The sequence below is a fragment of the Haliaeetus albicilla genome, chromosome 8 (genome assembly GCF_947461875.1).
Source record: "Haliaeetus albicilla chromosome 8, bHalAlb1.1, whole genome shotgun sequence".
Classification (NCBI taxonomy): Eukaryota; Metazoa; Chordata; class Aves; order Accipitriformes; family Accipitridae; genus Haliaeetus; species Haliaeetus albicilla.
In genome coordinates, this window is record NC_091490.1 from 23823924 (window position 1) to 23844694 (window position 20771).

The following is a 20771-nucleotide window of genomic DNA, read 5'->3' on the forward strand; positions in this document are numbered from 1 at the left end:
CTATGTAGAAATTTGAAAAATAATCTGCAATTCTGTGGCAATTTACATGCTTGTGTTGTAAAATTATACAGAAGACCCTGCTTGCACTTTCCTTTGAAAATATTCAGCAGGTGCACAATCCACTCTCCTTTTATACACAGATGCAGAGATCCATTTCAGTGTCATAAACCCTTGAAAACCGTAACCTGTAACATAGTTCTTGTAATCTTCTCTAGTTTAAATGATTGAGTATCAATAACAAGGATGGACTGAGCAAAGGAAGTCTCTTGATTAAAAAAAATGTATATATTTGCATTAATAAAATATCAGGTTCATTCTTCAAAAGCAAATTTAATTTATAAGGTGGGGGGGAAGTGTCTATACTGACTTAAAACCATACTCCAGTGAGGTTTGTTCTAAAAAATGGTAACATGCCAATCCATTGAAGTAATGTGCTAGGGTGATAAAGAGCTCCTTTATCTGAGTACAGAATGCTTTTTCAGTTCAATATGACAGAATTTTCGATAGAATGCAACTTCTGAAATCCCGCTAATTAAATCTATTTTTAGTTCTTATTTTTCATATTGCCAATTAAGAGGAGATTCTAAAAAAGGAATAATTTACTAAGTGGAATAAAAAAAAAGCCTAAAAACAAGTCAGCATTGAAGGTCAGTGTTGTATTCAGAATACTGTATGAGGAATGTAGCTTAATAATCTGATGATTTTTGTTATGGATTCAGTGTTTATTATTTCCAATAAAAATAGCAGACAACTTAATCATTAAACCATAACTTATTCTTGAAGGGTTCTGGGAGATTAGTTCTTCATTCTTGCAGGTATAATTAATAGCAAAATAAATGTGACTTCTTGTCCTGGGTTCAGCTGGGATAGAGTTAATTTTTACAGGAACCTGGGAGGTGGGGGGCATACCCGGGGCAGCTGATCTGAACTAGCCAAGGAGCTATTCCATACCATGTGCCATCATGCTCAGTATATAAATGGGGAGCGGGCTGGGGGGAGCTCTCGACTTTCTGTGGGGGAAGTGGCGGAGCGTCGGGTTCCGGGTGGTGAGCAGTTGCACTGTGCATCACTCTTTTTGTATAGTCTTTCATTAGTACCGTTATTGTTGTTGTAATTTTTTTGTGTTGTCCCAGTAAACTGCCTTTATCTCAACCCTCGAGGTTCCAGGGTTTTTTTTCTTTTCTCTCCTCCGTCTTCTCCCTATCCCACCGGAGGGGGGCGGGAGGAGTGAGCAAGCGGCTGCATGGTCCTATGTTACCGGCTGGGCTGAAACCACGACACTTCTTGAATTGGAAGTGGATGAGAATGTTTTTGCAGGCAGTGTGTTATGTTTTTAAGTGTGTGCAGTTCCCTTCAACCAACCTTAAACTCTTTCAGTTAATCAAAATACATTTTGATGATTGATGGATTGACACATGGCTAGGTAATTCTATTTTTCCACCTGAACATTAAGACATATTAATCACTCATGCTTACTGAAGTCAATAGGACTGTAAGTCAGAATTTTGAAAGAGGACTTATGGAATTGTGTATTCTAACAAAACTAGGTTTGGAAAAGTCTTGGAGGCCTCACTATTACTTGGAAAATTCCAAGGTGAAAGTGGGATCTGACTTGTTTAATTATAACTAGCCTTTCCTACAGTCAATTGAAAATGGTGATGATTCATCCCATGTATCTTGGATACCTATTTTAGCCTAGAGCTGCATCAAATTAATTTTATGTCTGATGAATAATTTCTGCATGTACACTAATAATGTAAGTTCTTCCAGAGATGCACGGCTTCTATTCTAGATGCTATATTTTCAATGTAAGTATATACATAGCTGAAGAATTTCTGGTTGTGGATTCTTTATATTAAGGATATAGCCTATTTCAAAATGCTTGTCTAACCTTATTGCAATTCTTCTTATCCTCAAGAGCTGTCAAACTTATCAAGGACTCCTAAAAGTTTAGAAGGAAAAAACCACCCTCAATTTGTTGCTACTACAAGGAAGAAATTATATTAATTAGAATCTGGTTTTGATAATCATCACTTGAAGAAGGCAAAATGTCATAGCAGTGAGAGATTGGTTTGGCCTACTTACCCACTTGAGTAGATTCGTTAAATCAAAGCAAGTATTAAATGCCAAGAATATTTATAGGTGGTTTAAGCCAATATCCATTGTTCACTGAGATGAAAACTTCCATTTGGGATGATGGCTACTTTCATAAATACAATTAAATATAGGCAGAGCTTTTAAAATCTGTATTTCACCCTTTTTCTGGATGGGGGTGTGGTGGTATATTGCTTTACCCTGAGCATATGGTACAGTATTTTGAGTTTCAGTGTATAGACTGTGGGAATCTTACTCTTGTATTAACAGCATACAATGCAATTACTTTTTGTATTGGAAATAATGTGAATGTAATATTCACTTCCAAGGGAATTTCACTATTATTTGGCATCAATTAACTTGACATAAAAATAATTTGTTACAATTCCCATGTAAAGCAGAAATATTTATCTTAAGTGGCAAATTATGCTTAGATCTTTTGATTTTTATGTTGATGTAATTTTATTCCACTGTAACTAATTTAACATTAATTAATGTCCAGATTAGCATTTCAATGCTAATACATCGACATTGGGAATTGCTAGGATTTTCCTTTTACACAATTTATTTGGCATATGTAGTTGGGAATTGGGGAGCACTCTTTTTCTCATTGGAAAGCTGATGGAACTGCCTTTCTGTCATACTCCGTGTTCCTGAATAACATAGTGGATGGGATTCTCTATAGGTCCGTTGATATGCTTTAGAATAGGTGTGAAAGCATCCAGGTATTACTCCAGCCTCATCACTGTAGGATCTGTATTCTCCAGAACTGTCCCGAGCAATGGGACTAGCTTCTCTTCAGTGTTGGTGTCTCAGTCTTCTTTGAATGAAACTGTGTGATCATTTGCTAATACCCTTAAAAAATGCAGCATTCACTGAAATATATACAAGCAAGTACACAGCCAGTTATTCAGTCTCATTCTTGCCACTAAGCATAGTGATTCTATGGCAAGATTTTTATTCTTGAAGGAAACATTTCCGTAGTCTTGTCTAATTGAAAAGCAGCCATCTGTTGACTTGCATTATTGTAGTCACTAGAAATTTTATAAAGGAAATCATGTATTTTATCAACCTTGAAAATTCTTTAACTGTTTAACTTCTGTTGTATTATGGACTATGATATACAAAATGTATAAATACCATAGTCATAAATACACATAAACTTAATTCAGGGAAATATTGGAAGTCTACCCCAGTTGTGCATCTTCAAGCAGTGGAATTGCTATCAATGACTTTGCAAAAGCAGAGTGGAAATAGTGCTGATATGGCCGTAACTGCACAAGAAGGTAATTCACATTTTCTTACAGTACGCCAGTTCTGTGCTTCTAAGAAATTATCTTCATTTGTATTTTCTTTCATTATGATGCAAGTGCAGGCCACTGCAGAAGGAAGGACCTGGGATGTTCACCCAAGAACTCTTGCGTCAGTACAGAAGGTATTTTGTTTATTGGTAAAATAGTTAAAACTGAGTGTCCACATAGGCCCTTTGTTCCACATCTGTTTGAACAAGCTGTGGTGCCCAATTGTCTTTGCCCTGATTGTGAATCAGGCCTTTGACTTGACTGTGAATAGCCTGTGAACATGCTGCTGTTTTGGAGGCTGTGTTTGCTATTCAATGAATGTTTCATGCAGACAACTTTTATTTTTTTGCTTCCAGATTGTTCACTGCTTGTCCAAAGAATGACTTAGGTTATAGATAAATTACCCTGGAAATTTACTTCTCAGTGATTCAATGGATACATATGAAGAAAGAGCAATATGCAAGCTTGCATATTCCTTATTCATAATATGGGACCCATTGGTAAGACTACTTCTAAAAGGTACTAATTTATGAAATAAAAATTACTTTCCGTACAAAGTGTGAGGCTAAATTATCAGAAAGGGGTGTTATGGGAAAGGGACTAATTTTCTGAAGGAGGAGATATTTCCCATTAGTTTCAAATGATCACTTCAGGAATATTTATCACCTTTTGTAAAATTTAGTCATAGGAGTCTCCCTCCAATCTCCATCAACAGGCTTCTAGTATTCTTTCATTTTTCATAGCCATTCAATTTGTAAGCCTTTCTTTCTGTCAGTAATATTCCCTGGATGTTCAATTATTCAGCAGCTACTGGGTAGTGCATCCTTCTATTGTCATTAGAAGGATACCCATCAGACTACAGTCCCAAGAAACCAGCCAACAGCTTGGAGGCAATTAAAAAGAGCTAATGGCAGCTGAAGCAGAGACAACTCAGTTGTGCAGAATTCATTTTGTATCACTATATAAACTGTGAGAGACATCGCTGGAGGTAGTTAACAGTAGTACAAATTGGTAGAAATGAAATGGGAGTCAGCCCCTATATATCTGAGGAAGTAGTAGAAAATCAGAATGTCCCAGCAAGGCAAATTATGGCAGTTTGGAAGTTATAGAACAAACAATGTCTCTGGGCAAAACGAATTTTATGAAGAACAGCGCAGAGCATAAGAGAGCATAAAACAAGAAAACTATCTTTGTGGAATAAAGATTAACTGTTGAAAAAATATTCAGAAGGGAAAGGCACATGAGGAATGGTTATCACTCAGAGCTTGATTTAAACCCAGAAGTTAACAGTGTTATTTCAATCTGAAACTGGTTGTACTGAGCAGAAAATGTCACCATCTTAAATAAAACATGTTCCACCAAAGCATGGTCCCAACACTTGACTCAAATGGGAATTTTACATTCATCTCTGGTTTTGTTTCCTGGTATTCTTTCTAAATAATCAGAGCAATTTGAAAAAATGTGTGTTCTATAGATTACTTTTAAATTTGTCATCCCTTTTACTCCAATGATGGCAAATTTTGAAGTGGACACAGAGACCCAGAATACACCCTGTAGCAAATTTTGAAATTAGTTAAATTGTGGCTTTGTTGACATTAGGTATTTGTCCTGGTTTCAGCTGGGACAGTGTTTCATTACAATATGATAAGTGCATTGAGGCAGTTATTGCTGAGACTATGCGTATCATTATTATTTGTGATTCAAGGGTATATTCTGATTACTTGGTCCCTTGATCCACTGTCACCATGTGAACACATGGTTTGAAGATTTCTGAAGGGAAAAGGTATGAGGTGCACAGTGGATGACTTTGTGCTAGTCAGCCATATGCTGGGGTGCTTTCAAAGAAAAGCTGCTGGTTTAGTTTCCTTCAGAAGGAATCCAATTGCATGCACCAAAAGTGCCGTGAAAGCTGAACATGTGCTGTGTGGAGACATTCAGGGGATCTTCTACATATAGAAGACATTCAGAACTACAGTACTTCTCCAGTTCCCCCAGGCACAAACTGCATATTTATTCTTCACATGATATTATGCTGTTAGACCAGCAGTCAGCTGTGTGTTAGCATGTTCACCGGGAGTGGAACAAAGCGCCTAAAGGCTGAAGAATAGGCCAAGTTGGTGACAAGCACCCTTGTGCCCTGCCCTAGTTACTAAGCGCTCACACTTCCTTTGTCTCTTAGTGGTGTTTAGTAGAGCCGGCTGTGTCCCAGCAGGTACTACTGCTGATGACTTCCTGCATGGCTGAACTGCTGCATACAAATTTCTTATGGAATCATAAGTACTGGTATCCAGTGGCTGAGGAAGGAACCCAGCTCTTCAGAGCTATGTCCATCCCATGAGTTTGCTCTAGTGTGGTACACCTCATGCTACTCAAAGGGTAAATTATTCATTATTATTCTCAGTCCTCCTGTCAGGTACTGCATAACCACTGGAGGAGGTGCTCTTCCCAGCCTGGAGGATACAAACATGATTTCCATGAAATTTCAAAACCAACCAGTGGCAAACCCAAGAAATAAATTTAAGACTATACCATTTCTGATCACTGCCTTATCAACGGCTATTCCATCCAGACTTTCCCTACTGTGCTATATTTCATCTAGTTCAGTTATAAAGCTGATACATAAAGATTTTTTGACAACCAGATGTTTTGTCAGCCTCTGCAGCTATAGAGCTATGGTATGCACCTATGGGACTGTTCTGCCTTGAAAGTAGTGTTGTGTCATGTATTAATGATACCTTTTGCAGTTGCCAGACATTTTGAGAATGAAGTAGCTTTGTTCAGTGTAATATACTGTATTAAGTAAACAGGCCATGCAAGCTATTATTCTATGATAACTTGGAATCTATGACCTGCAGCAAAGTAAATTGTATAGCTAACCAAATGCCAGACTTGCTAAATGGGCCTTTATTTACCTTGAAATGGGATCCATTTGAAACACCAGCTATTTCAGGTAACAGGCATTTAGCCTTCTGTATGCTTTGTTTTGATCTTTTTGTACAAAATAGTGTTGCACTTTACTGTGAGAGATGAGACAGTAAGTCAGACATATAGCGTATGTGATATTGCCAATAGAAAATATAAAAAATAAGATATAAAAAACAGCTTAGTTTTTTTTTTTAAAACATGAATTTAGCAGTACACGTTTAAATTACTCTGAAATAAGTGGAACAAGCCAGCAAACACTGGGGAATTCAACATGAAAGTTTGATTCAGATCAAATAGATAATTCATACTTCACATTCCTTCTTCCAGTTCAGGATAAAAGTCACACTAAAATTCTAATCAGGACTGCTATAAAGTAACAAATTCTGTTTCCTCCTACTAGAAATAGCTTTGTGTTTCTCTGCACCTTGTTCTTTATACGTAACTATCTTTCCGTAAGGATGTTTTCTAAACTGCTAAAAACTAATCTGTACTGCCCAACTGTTGTTGTGTTGTTGTTTTAAAAAAAAAAGAAAAAAGAAAAAAGATTCCTTTCATTGTTCCTACCCCTTAAAAATATCAGTTTAGTAAACAATTTTCACACAAGTCTTCTGTCCTTGTTAAGGCTCTCCCATCTTCCTTAGGGTTCGGTCCAAAGGGCTTTGAAGTCAACAGGAACTGCCCTGTTTTCTTCACAGGTAATTTTTGGAGGAGTCATTAGATTTCAGTACACTCCATATAACTAGAAAACTCTTGGTGTCTCGAGAAGTAGGTCTGGTCTCTGCTCCAGAATACTTATTTTAATTTGAATAAAGTGAATTTACTCTCCTCAAAGTTGTATAATTCCCTTCACATGAGTGTTTTCCCTCTTCTTCACAGCCATGACTTCTTTTAAAAAGGCTTTTGAAACAGGGAGCCAGAGGAACCTTAGTAGATATAGTAGATATATGGATGTAGATAGGAACTGTTTAATAATTATCTAGCTTATAGTGAAGTTAAAGAAATTTCAATAGAGGTAGACATGGCCCAAGAGGATGAGAAGTGATGCTTAACGTTTGCATTGTTGGCCCAAGAGGATGAGAAGTGATGCTTAATGTTTGCATTGTTGAGGCTGGCTGGGGCAGGAGATAGTCCCTGAGAAGAAGCAGCAGTCGACCTCAAAAACCAGCCAAGACCGGCCTTGTGACTTTTTGGAACTAATTTTAATATGAAGTGGGGATAGATCATGCCTATGTATAGGCGTATTGCGAAAATCCATGTATATGTAACACTTGACTGTATAAATTTGAAGCGAACTGCCGAGTCAGGTGCACATGACTTTGGTGGGATTACCCCCCATGCTGCCCAGCGCTGAATAAACATACCTACTTTACAATCTCACTGATTGTGGAGTCTGTTTCCGCACATCACTTTGGCTTTCATGCAGTGTTGTATGTGAACATATGCCACTGAGGTATGGCACAAAAAGTATATTGGTATGAGTTTGAATGACTAGTTAACTGTCCTAAATAAGGTCCTGTAAAACTTTTGTTCTGCCCACTGCAACAGGATGTTCTGTAAATGAAATATATTTTGTAGCAAACTATTTCAGAAATATTTGACACTTCTAAACCATTTTTACTGGTGTGATATTTCATAGACCTTTCACCTGCAGAGTTAGGCACTTTTCTTACCATAAGTTGAGTTGTATAGACCAGAAAGACAGGAACTATTATTGTTAAAAATGAACAGGAAAGAGATCTATGATTGTCTGTGTGTTTAAAAAGAAACTCGGACCATGTCCAGTAGCTCTAGCACATCTTGAAAGATGAGCATCTGTGGCATTGTCCATTCAGATGCTGCACAAATGGGTGTAGTGAGCAGTAGTCCCATTGCAACCCTACCCAGGGTGTGCAGTCACGAGACAACTGCCTTCACTGTACAGCATTTGTGTAACAGAGCAGTCCGCAAGCTCTCAGCAGGGTGTCTGCATGAGACAGGCTGTTACTGGTCTCTTCATTACTTGGTCAGTGGGGATCTTTATCTTCTATGTATTGGAAGTCTAGAAGAAACCAGTATGAAAGAAAGCTTGACTAGGATCTTTTAGCATGCTTTTCCACAAAACATTCAGCAATGGTAACCTTCTCCCAATGTGGAGAACTTTGATCCCATGAATTCCTAAGATTTATAGATGATGTACAATACAGATGTTATGTGTCTCCACACCCCTCATTAGGTATATGTCTACCTCTTAGTATTATGGTTGCTTTGAGTCTGAAATTGTTTAGCTGAAATGATTCATGTCCATATTTCTATTTTAAGAGCATGGTTTAATCTTACAGCAGCAAAATATTAATTATTGTGTTGTTTGGATGTTGATTTACAGCAATGTTTAAATTTATTCAGATTTTCCTTTATACCTGAAACTGTATGATAGAATTGCATTCTTATATTGCTATTATATACATTATTACTATACAGTAAAGAAATTTACAAATTCCATATTTTAGGAATCAAATTTGTTCTTAAGTTAAAAAGACACCTTAATCAATAGTGGTATCTTCTGTGAAATATCTTGCACAATTACAATCTTAGACAACCAGACAATTTATTTCCCAGATGACATTATATTTGCAAATATCAGTTCTCCTTCCTCATAATTTCAACATTGTATATGCTGGCCTAATTGACTACTCAATTGCCCTTGAGCTGAATGCAGTTTCTGCCCTCACACTCCACTTCAAATACATTCAGTCTTTGAAATAAAATTCATTGTGTAGCTTTACATCATATAATTTACATATAACGTCTTCACAAAATGCTCGTTAGTAGGCAAGTTCCTTGATGTGTTTAAAAAAAAAAAATTAAAAATCAGCAAATGGATTTTTTCCCCATTCTTTAAGCAAGAAAAAGTTAAGTGAGTCAAATTCATCCTAACTTTACAATCAATCCAGAAAACATACAGCACGTGCAGTAAAAAGCAGACTTATCTATAAAAACACCTGGAAAATGAAAATTTTGTTTATTAAGTATTATAACTTACCTTGCAACACTTTTTCAGTGTCGCTTTGAGTAAATTACTATTGTGCAGCATGATTTAAAATGTATTCGTTATCTTCCTTTTCACAGTTCTTTAAAGTTCGTTCTATAGCTGTGCACTATTAAACTAACTCCTATTTGTTTATTCCTTTCAATTATGCTTTATGCTGTAGAATAAATAAATTTTTAGGGTTGCTGATAATTTTTTTAATAGAGAATATGGGATTTCTGTTAGTGCTTATAAAATAGTTTTATAGCCTATACAGTGTTCAGGTTAAGGTAGCTTTTTCAGCAACACCAATTTTTAAAAAACTTTCTTGTAATTTACTTAATACATACATCCATCTTTCTTACCTTATTTAATAAAGACGACTTTGGAAAATGTCATTCAAGTTCCAGGATTTTCATAGAAAATTTATTTTGCTGGGATCTGTGATATGAATCTGTAGAGTTGGCTTTGCAGTCACAACCTATAAGGTACAAAGCTCTAAACATAAAACTTTTCTTTGAACACCACTTAGCAGTAAAAGATGAGAATTTGTGTTATCTGCATGTAGGTGTCCAGAGTATTGTGCATTGATGTCTCAGTTTCCAAAGCACTATCTATCTCCTATACTTGAAATATTATGTATTGATTACAGGATTAAGTTAAAGCCAATTTATATTTCATTCTCTGAGATAAGAAGGGAGTGGCAATTTTCTCTGAGGAAGCCAATCCCTGTCAAGGTTACATAAAAAGACTTAAGCCAAAGAAGAGCTGATCTTTATGGAGAAGACCTGCCTCTAAAGACAATTGTCTCAGTGTTATCGGACCCTGGAGAACTATATGCTAGAGTGAAATTGTTGAAACAGAATGAAACATAGTTTATCTTCTAGCGTGCTGCCTGGATTATCTACTTATTAAAAGCTATTTCTGAAATGCACTTTCAAACGCAGTGAAAGATTCAAGCACTACCCAATCTTAGAGTATACCTGAAAAGTAGCATAGTATGTTTTATGGTATCCTGTATATCAGGTTTGTTTAATGCTATAATCAAGCCAACAACAAGCTTATCTATGAAAAAAAGTGTAGCCGAGGAAACAGAACCAGAACTCACAAAGACCAAGCATGTGTTATTGGCTTGACCAGTTAGCAAATCTTCCTCTCCTGTTGGCTTCTGCTTTAGTAAACTCATTTGAAGAAAGCTCTCACTGCTGTATGATAAAAATACTGGTTTTGATGCTGAGGATAATGTGGTCAATTATGTCAGTTTTAGCAGTCACTATTGCTACCTTGATCTCTATTTACTCCTCCATTAGTCTGTTCAGGCTGGCCATCTTTGAAATGTTCTTTTAACTCTTTATTTGAATATGTCGTCATGTGTTTCTGATTTTATTTACAGAGATCCATCAAATTGAGATGGGATCGAAGGAAGTATTGCTATAAATTTAGGGGTCTCCCTTTAAAACTGTTTACTATCAAAAAGCTATCATTTACTGTCAGTAACATTATGGGTTCTCGCAAGTCCTTTAAATATTATTCATATTGTTTGATAGTGATTTCACACAACTGATATGATACTGACAACTGATTTTTGAAAAGAGAAATACTATAATAGTTTTGCTATAAGCATTAAAGGACAAAACAAACTGTTAAATTTCTGATTCTGCCAATCCACTGAAAAATCAGTAAATGAAAATTCTTTCACTGTGGCCCTGTCTTTGTGTCTTCCCTGAACCCAACAGACTGGCCTTTCGAAGAGATACAAGTGATCATATCACACAAAACATTACAGAAAAAACAAAACAGCAGCATTTTCAAGGCTAAAGGTAAAAGGCTATATGATACTTTATTCCATGCTTACTACTCATCCTGCTTGCTTTTTACTTAAGTCACTGAATTAGACTTTCTCTATGTATTGTCTGGTATACATTGTCATACTAAGGATAAGAAAGATGCTCAGTGAAGTGATTTTGATTATGATTTCCCATAAACATCCTGGAAACAGATACTGATTTCAGTTCACTCAATTTGTAAGTCATTAAATAAAGGGTGGAAAAATTATCTCTGGTAGTGCAGAGTTTGATGCTTAATTCTGTTCCCATTTGATTCTGGGAAAGTCTATGTTCTTCAGCTGGAGATGGATTGGTCTTAAAATGCTGCTAAGTTTCAGGGGTAAAACTCTACTATGTTTCACTGTTTAAAATGTAATTTTATAGTGAGACTAGCTTCTTTTTAGATTTCATTGTGAAATATTTTGCCATTCAGTGGATAGACTTTATCACCTCCCTGTAGTTTAAGCCAGAAGCAGAGTTTGAAGCCTGTTTTCTCATATACCACCCACTGGAAAATCCATTGAACAGCATGAGAATATGGATCTAGTTTTAGGCATTTTTTTCCTGTTATTTAGGAGTCAGGCCCCTAGCAAACTCTGGAATATTTTCCACTGTTTGAACATGCCACTTCTCTCGAAAGCCTTTTTAAAATTTTCAGGCTTGCCAACATGTGCATCTGAAGTATACATCTTTATGGAGGCACATCAAAATGAATATGGATGATTTCGAACTACAGTGTACATTTGCACTAGGAGCCATATTTTCTTTGGATATATTTTCTAATCCAATAACTTTATGGGCAGTACAATGTCCATAAGCACAAAGTCAAGCACCAACCCTTTAGAGCTAGAAAACTGGCAATGAAGTTTTACGTAGAGTGTCCATTTTATATAACTGCCTATTATCATTTCAGTGGCAAGCTGCCACTGGGTAAAACTGTTTCTGCACTGCAGTTTCTTCCCCTCCCAGTTGTATGCAGAGTTTTACTTCTTTTCAATCAGTTTTGATTATAGTGTGAGCATTTGAAAAAAAAATAAAAAAAGTCTTAATCATTTATCCTTTCCCTTTGTGCAGACAAGGAGCTGTTTAAAGCAGATGTTCAGCGAGGGCAAAAACTGTATTTCAGATACTTGCCTTAGTGAAACCATTGCGATGTAATGCTGCTAAAGACTGGGCTCCCCCTCTCAGTGTGGTTTGGCTGATGTAAAACTTCAAGACGGGGAACAGTCAAAAGATGTTAATTGGTGTTAGACATGCAAGGCCTAGGTACTAAAGTCATCTGATCAAGGATCACCTTTTTCCTTCATTTATTCAGAGTTTAGTACAATATGGCCCTGTTCTTGTCCTAGGTGCTATGACAATATAACTTCGTTTTAGTAGTAAACATGTCATGAAGTGCGGTTTGCAAAGTCGTTTGGAGGAAGATTATAGCTAATTACAGGTATAAGTCTTTATTTAGAGTCTCTATTCTTTTTAGGCTGTTATCTAGACAAGTAAATCACGTTGAGATTCACTGAATCTGGGCATTCAACTCATGTTGGCAACTCTGAAAATCACTTAAATAATTTAAATTACTGTAATCACAGACACTTATAAATGGCAATGCATTTTTTTTATTCCTGAGTAATTTTCAATTTCTAAGTTCAAAATATCCTTGAGTTAACTAGTTCTCCTATTGCTTGATTATTCTATCTGCTGTATTTATAATTGGGCAAGCATAATCATAACTAAGAGTAATTCCTCACTGGGGTAGTAGGTATTAAAAACAAGATTGATCACAAAGCTGATCAGCCAAAGAGGAATGCTGCCGGAGCAGCAAATCTGGGACTCAGCATTTCAGAGTTCATTCTGGTTCTCATCAGTCTGTGCAGTGTTGAATGACAGGTGGTGGTACCTATGGTTTGAAATCAGAATCTGCTGTGTTGCCTGTCCCCTGTAAGTCTGCATTTGTGTTACTTTGCTTATCGTTTTTCCAAAATACAGATATAATTTTGGGGAAACATGAAATACATACTATGTTCTTAGTTGCTCTAAGTTTCCATGACACTTTATAACAACATGAAACAGATTTATATTTCATCTCTAATTTATACCTACTTGGAATCTCTTCTTCAGAAATAAGCCAGTTTTCCAAATTAAGATTGAAAGAACCTGATTCCTCCCAAATAGACGTATTGCACTGTCTTATGGTTTGTGGCATGACAGATTTTTGCCAGGTACAGAATGAACTGGTTGCATTTGAATTTCACTGTGAAATGAGGGTACTTGGCTTCTAGAAAGTGTTCATTACTTTCTTTTTTAATCAGGCTCCTGATTGCTGACACTTTCTCCCACAAAAGTGAAGAAAATTCCCTTCCTAAGCAGAAAGATTCCTCCCCCTTCATGCTTAGTGGCATCAATCTACCACTTGGGGGAAATGAACTATCGTTTTTACCTGACTCTTGGGCAGTTTGGAAAAATTCTCTTGTCTCTGTTTTTAAAGCTGTAGATTCCTCCCCCAGCCCCACTTAAATAGTTTACCAAACTTCACTGTCTTCTGTAGGCATTGAAGATTTACCTCTTATATTTTATATTTGAACAATGATCTGTTGGGTTTCTAGATGTCTGAACTGTGGGGACCAAATGTGAGATTCCTGAGAAACATCTGCAGCATATATGTGGAGCAATCCTGTATCATATGCACAGGAAATAGAGATTTAATGTATATAGATACTGTTGGATGCATCCTGCATTGTGCACTTTTCTATGAATAATCTGCCAGTGAAGGCTTGTTTGCATACTGAGGACCTACCAGGTTTTGGCAGTATTGACATGCATTTCATATTGAAATTCATAATAGGTTTGAGTATATGGTGCTGGCTACAGAAGAGGAATTAGAAGTAATTCCTCTTTAATTATATTCTTTCTGCATCAGTTGACCTCTGTCATACTTCCATGTAAGAATTTACAAAAGAATAATTTGAGGTACTGGTTCTTAACTGGAATGGTTTTAAAATAGAATAATGAGTGATTCTGTCTTCAGCCAGGGTATGTTACACACCCCAAACATTATGTAGGCAATAAAGCTTGGTGAATACATGATCTCTGCAAGAAAAATGTATGGTAGTATGATAAATAGCGTCTGTGGGAAAACACTAAGTGACCAATGCCCGTATGTGTTTACTGTGCTATGGTATTGCCAGTCGCAAACATTTCAGATATATAAATTGTTTCTCAATATCAAACATCATGTTTTTTTAAAAGGAAAAGAGTATTTCTTTTTTTCTGCTGCTAACCCATGCATAACATATTGCACAAAGGAGATATTCTATTTTATGAAAGGGAGACATTGGAAGCTGCTTCTAAAAGTATCAAATCATACTTCAGATAACACCAGAATGGCACTGAAATTGCAAAACCTAACAACATTGACCTAATTGTTAAGTAAGAACCTCATATGTTATGTTTGGAAAATTATGGGTATAGTGATGAAATTACAGCATAACTAATTATTGTTTCTCATTTTCCTGAAGGAACTGATAGGTTCAGAGTTTAATTTTTTTCCCCTCAACTATAAAATGCCCAAGAGTATTTTAAAATTAGGGTCCCTAAAATTAGAATTCTAAACAGAACACGTAAATTGAATATTGCAGGATGGAGTTATGGATTGGCACTTCATGGAGATTTTCCACATACTTTGATAGAATCATTTAATCATGGACTAATTAAGGTTGGAAGGTCTCTGTGGCTCTCATCTGGTCCAACTTCAAAACTGGATCAGGCTAGCAGGGCTCTGCTTATCCACGGTCTGAATATCTCCAAGGTTCGTGACTCCACATGTCTCTGGGCAAATATTCATGGCAATAGAATAAGACCAGTGTGAGTGTGACTCACATAGTTTTATGCAGAAATACCCAGCCTATCTGATCCTACAAGCTGTCTGCAAAATGTTGTTGGAGACAGCATGACATATAACACCTTATAAGTCCGAGAGGAGTGTTTTGAACCAGATCACATGTGGATATTTATGATTCCCACACTTCATACTGAGATGGTTGGATAGATGTGTACCAGGATAACTCCATAGACTTAGACTAATGAGTCACTAGTAACTGCTGTTTTTCACAGCTGGTATTTGCTTTACCAAGAATCCAAATCTGTGCCAGCAGAGTTGCCTGATAATGGTACAACCCATTGGTACAACTTTGGTATGGGAGTATGATACTTAAACCATTCAAGAGCTGTACAGCCTCAGCTGCCTTGCAACCAAACCAGCTGCTTCTGAGGAAGGTCAAGGATTAATTTTGCACTTATAGGGTGCTGCTTGAGATCATGAGCTTTAGTGTAGGTTGGAGTTATCATTGATAGTTATAATGGAAATTTTTTGCTATTGTTTATACAGGTGGGTTATCGCCTGAATGATTGTCTCCATTTTCAAAAGTCTGAATTTAGCTTACTGGTCTAGGTCAGGGATCTCAAGGCTACACGAACAGATTTTTGGCTGTATAATATTTAAATTGAGAAGCTTGTGCATGTTTATGTAATTGTTTAAATTAAAGGTCTCATTGCTTTAAATGGAAAGAAAAGAAAAATATATAGGATAAAGTTTTGGCCTCAATAAAATCAATTGGAATATTCTATTAATTTGCTTCTAGGTTTTTTCAAGGTTTTCATCTGTAGTACTGGTGTAAAACACAATCCTGAGACACAAAATCTACTCTTTAGGCTTTTACCTTTGGGGTAAAGGAAAGCTAAAAAACAAAGCCAAGGATAATTAAAGGTAGGACTTTGTTAGTATTAAAAAAGGAGGAGACATTTACTGAGAATCAAGGACCATAATAATCAAAAGGTAGGTTCTTTCCAACTCCAGTGAGCTTTAGAGCCAGCCTTCTTTCCAATATAAAGAGTGCATGCTATGTGTAGACAAGGATTTCAGGAATACGCTTTGAATAAAATCCTAAGCCCCCTTTCTCCAAAAAGCATTAAGCACAAGGTATTAAGAAGAAAATACGTTTTAAAAATAGAAAAACTGTTTGCAGACAGGTGTATCTCAAAAGAAAGTAAGTCCATTATGACCTGGAAAAGGATTAGCAATTGTTTATAGATCTGAAAGCATTTGTAACATTGATATTAGAAATGACTTTGTAGAAATAAAACTCTTTTGAAATATGAATATGAGAGACAAAATTAAAATGCAGTTCAGATATATTTTTGGTTTTGTACCTGTCATATTTTGAGCCACCCTGCAGCAATATATATATTTTTTTATATATATATATGGTAAAATAGTTCATGAGAGAATGTTTGTGAATTTTAATGACAGCTTCAGGGTTTTCATGACCTATCAGCTCTGGAAATAACACTACCAGTTTGTAAAAATTTTCAGTAAAAATCATATGATAATAATAATGGTGGGCTATCTGTAGAAAGAGAAAATTGATTAAAGACATTAAATGTTAGGAACTGACTTTGGTAAAACTAAGGCTTTTGGCCCCAGATCAAGAGATTTGCAGTGATACAAAGCAATAACTGTTGGACAGATATAGTATATTTTACAGCTGTAATTTGAAAACAGCATGTGGCAGATTGGCGTAATTTATGCCAAAGTGTATTTTTATTGCATAACTCTTTATTCTTTCCAGTGGGAGCCAAGAACATAACCTGCGTAGGAACTACTGAAAATCCAGGTAGTTTCCAGTCAATTGTCTTAGGTATATAAATAAGTTTGAAACTCTAACCCATGAGATGTTATTGTTTTGTGATGAGGAAAACGCTATTTTCTTTCCAAGGGTGAGTGCATACATGTATGTTAATGACAAAAATAAATGAAAAAGTTGAAGAGTCTCTTAGGAGAGAATTTCCTCCCAGAAAAGTTCATGGTAGGCATTTTTGTGGGGTTTTCTGGTTGTTGGTGTTACAGGGGGGGGTTTCTTTAAAGGAACCAACAGCATAGAGCTGTCTATTTTGAAAGAAAAGATTTGACATGGCAGACAATGATTTTGATGTATTTATTATTAGGAAAGCACTTGTCTTCAGAGAATTAACTGATGCCAAGAATATTTTGAAGTCAGTCCTAGATTGGTACTGGCAGTAGGTGAAAGTGTGAAATGGATGACTCTGCACTTCTGGATCAATGGCAAGGTGTGAAATGACAACCAGGCAATGATGTTGGCTCCTTAAAATCCTCATCCATATTCTTTTCTGCAGAAGGAGAATTCTCTCAATCAACTTTTATATTGGGCCTTATAAATCCTTCAGATCTGTCCTTGTTTTGTGTGATCTTGAAAATTAGCCAGCACAGTGAAAGGAGAAATTGGATCTAAAGCAACTAAAGTTGGTCTTGAACTGAGCCGAATAGTCAAGCATTTTCTTTGGCAGTCACTGAAGTTCTTGGGTAGAAGACTAAAAAAACCAGTCTCATGGCCAAATATATAACCTTTCTTAATAATCAGAGGTGTGAAAAAGGACTTTGCTAGTCAGAGATGTAATAAATACCTTCATAATATACTGTCCATTGCTGTCAACAAGCGGCTGCAGCTCATTACATTGGTGTATTTGTTAACGGTCTGCATCAAGTTTTCAAACAAAATCCAGTCACTGTAGATAGATTTATTGTGAATATGTGAATTATTCAACAAAATATTATTCTTTCAGACAAATGAACAGACTTTAATTGACTTAAAAATCTGTATTTCTGTCAGCAGAAAAGAACGATCAGAGGTACTTTGCTTATGGAGTGTTATCTATTTAATTTCTTTTGTTAATAATAGAGTGTCTTTGTGAACATAGTGATTTAAAAATTGTTTCAGGTACTCAATGGGAACAAAATACAACCCTGATTTTATGACAGCAGTCACTTTTAGAAGTATAAATTAATGTTTCCATAAAAATGGGACTTAATATGTCACTTCTTTTAAAAGGACCGATGTATAGTAGAAATCCATCTATGTGTATTTATCTCTGCAATAAGTGGTTTAATTCACACATTCAAGAAAATACGGGAAGTTAATGGCACAATTTAGAATTGAAACTAGATTCAGGCCAATGTATTATTTAGTGACCCATTGTTTTCTCCAATAGGTGACAAAGTGTCATTCTGTTCTATTTTTTAAAGATTCTTACTGTAATACATTCCAGGCTTTTAACACTTGATCCATATCATTAACCTGTTAGTTTCTTGAAGCTTGTTTGCATATTGATCCTGAATTTGAGGTTAGAAGAGATTTCATGATCATTCACAGACAATCTTGTCCCATTTTACCAGTTGTACTTTTCAACATGCTTTAATGAATGGAGTCTTCTACTTCGAGTGTTAATTGATCAGTGCAAACTTACAGGTGTTTGCACACAATTTGCAAACCTGAAGAAGATGTGAAGAAAGGAACAGAAGACATAGGTTGTAGTTATATGGAATAAAAGAAAAAATGCTGGCTGCTGGAAGGTGATTAAGGTTATGCTTCAGGCAGCATTTTCTTGTTAAATTCACTCTTTTGCCACATTAAAAAATGCAGTGAAGGCAACAGAGAACCGGAGACTTTAAATAAATCTGAAGTTCAAGTTCAAGTTTCTTGAAGCCTTAGAAGTACAAGTTTGTGTACATAATATAGAATTTAAAACATAAATATAGACTTTGATATTCCAGTACTGTGTTGGTTGAAATAGGAACAATAAAATCATAGACTAATTGAATCAAATTGTTGTTAATCAGACAAAGTAACTTGGGGTTTTTATATTCAAATTTCTTTAATTCTTTCTTGTGTTTGAAGTTTATAAATGTTCAGAATCTGCCTCAGATTTAAATAAATATATATGAACTCTTCTGTATTCCTGAAAAGTGAAATGAATAAGAATTTATTGTCAAATGCTGGTGAAAATAGTGAAGTTAGATGGTTTATATGGTGGCATTTTGCTGGTAGATCTGTTCCTATCTTCTTCCTTAGAGTTGGGCAGGCATCTCCTGTTGTACAATAGTAGCTCTTCTCTCTGAAGCTCTAATAGCAATAAATTAGTTACTGATGGAAATAGGTTACTTACCAACAGATTGGTTAGTGTCGGAAAAATTGTGGTAACCATATTCATCAGAGGAGACATGAGTGCCAGAAATAATATTAGTTATCTTATATATGCTGAGTGGAGGAGTAATCTTAGGGCAAGGTTAAAATAACATTCTGGAAGTCATTTAATAACTGAGTTTGGGGAGGTGTGTGACAGTTGTACCACTGTCATTCAACATACCAGTATAAAACAATTGAAACATAACAGTGCAGATTTTCATGCTTTCCTCTTTGGGATGTTTTATCTATGTTCTTTAGTTATTTGCCTTTCTTCAAATATACTGAAAAAGTCCTTTCCAGTACTTGGTGTGTTCTCTCCAAAAATGTAGTTATATCCTTCAAAGATCCCCTTTTTCCAGTTCACACTTTGCTGTCTAGAATCCAGTGAAATATTCTGAGTTGTTAAGACCTAGTTTTCTGATTTCCTTTCTATTATCATTCGTCTTTGCAAGGCAGAGAGCTGTCACTGCTGTGGCCTTAAGATAAGTCTAATGCAGATACTGCATGTGAAAATCTACTGTAAATAACATTTTTAAGAACCTGAAGGAATAAACTGGGAAGCCATTGAGCCCTTAATTTTGGGATGCCATGTAGTATCTGTTGTTTCCTATCACCACTTAACAAAACAGTTCTATAGTGCTTGAGACTTCAGGAATGTTTATTCATTTTAGTTCTTCTCCCCTTGGGGCTTCTCATTCTAAGTAGCTTCTCGGTGCAGCAGCAACTGAATTCTGGACAAAACTGAAGCACAGTTTATGTGGGCTTAAATGTTCTTAATGGTAAAGTTCTGTGAGCCTCGTTGTTCTCTTCAGGTGCAGCAAAATCAATTAAGTATCACCATGTACAATTCACTGAAGTGGCCTGCTTCGATATACTCCAGAAAGTATATTTTCTGTCTCATTTCTTTTCTGGGAAAGGCCTGTCTAGCTGTAGGGATTTTTCATACATTGTCAATGGAATTGCATTCATCAATGATGCAGGATCAGGAAATCAATATATCTGTGTACAGCTGGGCTAAATATTGTAAATTATCCATTAAGTTGTACCGATATCCATTTTAACAAAGAGAAAAAGACATCTTTGAACAAAAATTAATTTTGTCTTTTACCCAGTTTATAACTTTGCATCTTTAGTGAAAAATCAGGCCATAATAAAAGCTTGAAAAGCCTTTATCACCAAATATCAGCAATAGAAAATTAATATTTTTCTCAATCTACTTAAATTTGTTGGCTAATATACAACAGTGAAAATGGTTTGAACGTTTTATTACTGATCTCGGTTTGGGAAATCTGTACCTGCCCTTTAATGTTTTTATAGTGTGTGACAAAAGGAATCTGCAGAAATACTTTTATAGTAGTACTTTAAGTATGGATGCAGCTTATGCTCTATATTCGATTGAGTTGGGGTGAGGGATCTTTGCAACTTCCTCTGAAAACAGAGACAGTATTTTCACAGACCTTACTGGGAGTTTAGTACAAATATTTAGGCTTAGTGGACTTTTAAATACAGTTATCCTGACATTCACATTTCTGGGAGGTTAGCTATTCCTAAAGTGATTTATTTATTGGTAAGAAAGATTATAAAAAGA

At 35.8% G+C, this 20771-nt stretch overlaps 1 long non-coding RNA gene across 1 annotated transcript in view; it reads left to right on the forward strand.

Moving 5' to 3' along the window:
* Nucleotides 1–20771, forward strand: part of LOC138686427 (uncharacterized) — a 297726-nt gene that overhangs the window by 182310 nt on the left and 94645 nt on the right. The window lies entirely within an intron of this gene.